Below are 5375 nucleotides of genomic sequence, written 5' to 3' on the forward strand. Positions count from 1 at the left end.
AATTTACCTGATGTCTACTCACTGGATCCCTATGGGAACCAGCCTCCAAGGTGGCCCCCAATGATCGTTGTCTTCTGGTATTCATGTCTTTCATACACCCCTCCCACACTGAATAGAGTTGACCTGTATAAACAATAGGATCTTGCAGAAATGACAGTGTGTGACTTCCAACGTTAGGTCATAAAAGATATCGTGGTTTCTGTCTTGCACATTTTTGAATCACGCACTTTGAAGGAAGCCAGCCACCATGCCATGAAGACACTCAACAAGCCTTAGGAAGAGGCTTGTGCCAGCAGCCAACACCAATTTGCCAGCCATCTTGGAAGCAAATCCTCCAGTCCCCATTAGCCTTCTGATGACTGCAGCCCTGCCAGCAATTGACTGCAACTTCATGAAATATCTGAGCCAGAATACCCACCTAAGTCACTCTCCACTCCCCAAAAACTGAGATAATAAATGTTTATTGTTGTTTAATATATGTTTATTGTTGTTTAAGCCACTAAATTTTGAGGTACCTTATTACACAGTAATAGATAATTAATACAGTCCCAAACAATTAGCTTCCTTGCTTGTAATTCACAGTCCCTGGAGTCACTGACCAGAGATGCTGAGACAGCAGGAGTCTGGAAGAAAGCTCAAAGACTCAGCAACTCAGGTTGAACCAATAGAAACACCAAGAGTCTAGAAACAAAGTGAATACAATAGTGATGTTCACATAATATCTGCTCCTCAAATATCTTTTGTGAGCATAAAGGTGTAGGCCTGATGCAGTGACAGATATAAAGCTGAGTCAAAAAACATTCAGATTTTCAGCAACTCCAGATTTGGTGTGAAAGAGAGGTGCATTAAAAGTCCAGCTATTCCATTTCCTATCTATCTTGACAATTGAGATAAACGAGAGTTGTAACATAGAACTCCCAAACTTGTCATTTGAAATGAGAATTATACTCATGTCACAGTGACATTGTCACATGACATTAATTTATCATCTATGGTGAAAAAAATGATACACAAGAGAGTAGACTAATCCTTACTCTGAATAACAGAAAAGAAATAATAAAACAGAAAACATTCAATTATAATAAATTTTGAGAAGTGTTATGCTTGGGATATACTCCTACTGTCCCTCACACAGTTTCTATTTTTTTCGAATGGCAATTATCACTAACAAATTATATAATTTATCATGCATATTGTCTTTCCACCCCCTCATATAAAATACATGAAAACAGAGATTTATTTTTGTCTTTTTGTCACTGATAGTAGGTGCTCAAAAAATATGTTGATAAACTGGTATAGCCACTAGGGAAAACAGTATGGCAGTCAAAAAATTAAGAATAGAATTACTATATGATCCATAAATTCCACTTGTGGATATATACCTAAAAGAACTGAAAGCAAGGACTCGAACAGATATTTGTACACACGTTTGTAGCAGCATTATTTGCAATAGTCAAAAGAAACAAACAACCCAACTGTCCATTGACAGATAAATGGATAAACAAAATGTGGTATATACAATCAATGAAATATTATTCAGCCTTAACAAGGAAGAAGATTCTGACACACGCTTTAACATGGATGAAACTTGAGGACATTATGCTAAGTTAAATAAACCAGTCACAAAAGGACAAATACTGTAAGATCTGGTACACAGAGTACATAATGAGGTAAAGTCAAATTCATAGGGACAGAAAGTAGAATGGTGGCTGTCTGGAACTGGGGGATTGAAAGAATGGGGAGTTACTGTTTAATGGGTACAGTTTCTGTTTTGCAAGATAAAAAGAGTCCTATGGATAAACAGATGGTGATGGTGGCACAGCCATGATGGATGTAATGCCACTGAACTGAACACTTAAAAATGGTTGGTAAGATGGTAAAATTTTTGTGTATTTTTTTTTGCCTTTATTGACGTGTATCTGATACACAAAAAAACTGCACAAATCTAATGTATATGTTCTGATCAGTTTGGACATATGCATACATCTGTTAATACCAATACCATAACCAAGGTACTAAACATATCCATCACCTCCAAAAACTTCCTTGTGTTTTGTGGTTTTTTTCCAGTAAGAACAGCTAACATGAGATCTACTCTCAACGTATTTTAAAGTGCATAATACCACTTTGTTAATATAGGTACTATGTTGTACAGGGCTCTAGAACTTATTCATCTTACATAACAGAAACTTTGTACCCATTGGAAAACAATTCCCCATTTCCCTCTCTCCCAGCCCCTGGCAACCACCATTCTACTCTCTGCTTCTTTGAGTCTGATTATTTTCAATACCTCATGTAAAAGAATCATGTAGTATTTGTCCTGTAACTGGCTTATTTCATTTAGCATAACGTCCTAAAGGTTCATTCATGTTGTCACAAATGGCAGGATTTCCTTCTTTCTTAAGGCTGAATAATATTCCAATGTACATATATGCCACATTTTCTCTACCCACTCATCTGTTAATGGATAGATGTTTCCATATCTTGGCTATTGTGAATATTGTTGCAATGAACATAGGGGTACAGATATTATGATAGCAAATTTTATGTCATGTGTTATCTCTATTTTACCACAATTAAAAAAAATACACACACACAGAGTGTACCCTTGAACAACATGGGTTTGAACAGTGTGGGTCCACTTACAGGCAGATTTTTTTTTCAGTAAATACATACTACAGTACTACTACACGATCTGAGGTTGGTTGAATCTTCAGCTGCAGAACCTAGTATACAGAGGGCCAACTGTAAAGTTCTACTAAGATTTTTGACTGCAAGGGGTGGGGAGGGAATCAGCCCCCCACGTTGTTCAAAGGTCAGCTGTACATATTGAGCAAATGAATAAATACTAATTTGGGGTAATTAAAATTAGAAGAAAGCAAAATATCAGATAAGAATAACATAGAAATGGGTGGGTAGTTTGGAGTTCAAGTGTTCTAAAATCTTATTTAAGTTTGGGTTTTGTTAAACATGCATGTTAAAAATTCAAGGATAAGAGGGCTTCGCTGGTGGCACAGTGGTTAAGAATCCGCCTGACAATGCAGGGGACACGGGTTTGAGCCCTGGTCCAGGAAGATCCCACATGTCGCGGAGCAACTAGGCCCGTGCACAACTACTGAGCCTGCGCTCTAGAGCCCACGAGCCAAAACTACTGAAGCCCGCATGCCCTAGAGCCCATTCTCTGCGACAAGAGAAGCCACTGCAATGAGAAGCCCACGCACCACAACGAAGAGTAGCCCCTGCTCACCACAACTAGAGAAAGCCCACATGCAGCCAAAAATAAATAAATAAATTTTTTTAAAAATTCAAGGATAAGAAACTAAAGCATTGGAGAAAGAAATGGGGATAAGGTAAACCTGCACAATAAAAAAGAAGGCATAATAGAAGATAAAACAAATTTTTATCAGCAATCACAATAAATGTAAATGAATTAAACTCACCTATTAAAAAAACAGTCAAACAGGATAAAAAGGGGAAAAGCCCAGCAATATGCTCTTAACAAGAGACAGACCTGAAGTATAAAGACACAAAGGGGAGGGGTTGTAAAATGAAATTCCTGGAAAATACAATAACAAAACGCGAAAAGCAATATTATCAGACAAAAGAGAACATGGACCAAAAGACATTCACCAGGATAAAGAGGCATGTTTCTTAATGTCATAGATTGGAATCTTGGTCGCAATGTTTCACCCCCCTCTAAGAGGGTTACACATTCACACTTTTTACCATTTAACTTTGCCTTGCCCTCTGACTGGGTGTAATTAATGTTACACTTAGGCACCTGAATAGCTTTGGCTAACCTAATATTACTATACTTGGGAGCAGAGGTTTTTAAGGGTGTTTTTATGATCCGTCTTGCACTCTGGTGATCCACCAGGAGAAGAACACTTCCTGGTAACCACTGTCCTTTTAGCCTGGGCTGCAGAAAGAACACATGCGGAGCAGGTCTGAATCGATTCTGCAGTCCAGCCACCCAGGCAAGCCCAGTCTAGATAAACTGAACACAGAACCTGCAAACCTGTTTAAAGAGAATAAATGCTTGCTGTTTCATGCCACTGAGTTTAAGAGTGGTTTGTTAGGCAGCATTATTATGATCACAATAACTAATACATATAATAAAAGAAGACATAGGAAGATGAAATAATAAATCTGGAAAAGATCACCAAGGGAAACTGGAGAGCAACAGAACCGGGCCAAGAACTGCTGGAGGAAAAAAAGGGCAGCAAAGGGTACTAAGAAAGAGTAGCCAGTGGGGAGGAAAGACCACGTGAAACCAAATACAGAAAATTTTTTCAATCGGTTACCAATTATGCCAAAGGCTACACAAAAGTCAAATGAGGTAAGAACCACTACACATATCACAATTGCAAACACCTCCACACTCACACACACAGCACATCTACTTGACAATCACAGACAACACCACACACTTTATCATAAATCACAATTACAAACATCACCATGACACAAATATCCCATCACAATTACTCCACCACACTCAACACAACCACACCCCCATCACTGTCGCATCATCACAATCACACACACACACACACAGGATCACAACCCCACAGACAATCATAATCACACACAAACTCTCCACCAGTTTCTTGTTCTAACAACTCCAGCCACGCTCCAGGAGGGTACTCCCACCCCGAGCACTCTGCACTGCCACTACTCCAGACCCTCTGGGCCTCCTTAAAGGCTCCGCCCCGTCAGCGGCGCGCGCTGGTTCAGCCCAGATTGCTTGAGGCCCTCCTTCAAGTCCCGCTCCGGGGACGCGGTAGCGTCACCTGCCGGAAACGCCCGAGCGCGCATCTAGCGCGCAGTTTCTGGGAGGCTGGGTGAAGGTGACACGCACGATGGCCCGGGCCAGGTGCCGGTAATGCCGAACCAACCCTCCGCGCCCGCCTCCCAACGGAAGTTCCACCACACAACACCTCCCAGAAGCCCTCGCGGCCCGACTCAACTTCCGGCCAGAAAGGAGCAGTTTTCCTGTGTGAGGGAGGCGGGTGAGCTAGGTCTGCTCTGGTGGCTGAGCCCGAGCGTGCCGAGTTACCGCGAACTGCAACTCTGAGACCTGGCTAAACTCTAAGAGTTGCAGGAGCAGTCGTTTCGGGTGGACCCAGCGAGGGAGCTGAGAGGAATCGGCCGTGGGCCTCGCTGTGGACCACATTTCCCAGAGGGCCCGGCGGCCCGTCGCTCTTCTCGCGGGAACTCGAACTTTTCATCACGCCTGGCGGGAGCATTAGATCCTTGAGGTGAGATCGTGGGCCCCTGGGGGAGCTGGTTCAGCTCTGCAGGTTCGGACCCCCAGGGACCCTAAAGGCCTAAGTTGAGGAGATCGGAGGCCGATATGGAGCTCGGTACTTGGG

The 5375-nt window shown here is 42.0% G+C and overlaps 1 protein-coding gene across 6 annotated transcripts in view; it reads right to left on the reverse strand.

Annotated features, from left to right (window-relative positions):
• The window catches only part of ZNF568 (zinc finger protein 568), a 38167-nt gene extending 33276 nt beyond the window's left edge, over positions 1 to 4891 (reverse strand). For 2 of the 6 annotated variants that reach the window (XM_028478113.2, XM_007122053.4), the window contains exon 1: positions 3441 to 4771. The gene's annotated coding sequence lies outside the window, so the exon portion shown is untranslated. Of the gene's footprint in view, positions 1 to 515; positions 682 to 3440; positions 4772 to 4793 lie in introns of those variants that run through there. The other 4 variants (XM_055079101.1, XM_007122055.4, XM_028478111.2 and 1 more) reach the window with 4 other exon arrangements.
• Positions 4892 to 5375: the final 484 nt, after the last annotated feature.

Source organism: Physeter macrocephalus, chromosome 17 (genome assembly GCF_002837175.3).
Source record: "Physeter macrocephalus isolate SW-GA chromosome 17, ASM283717v5, whole genome shotgun sequence".
In the NCBI taxonomy this organism is placed as follows: domain Eukaryota; kingdom Metazoa; phylum Chordata; class Mammalia; order Artiodactyla; family Physeteridae; genus Physeter; species Physeter macrocephalus.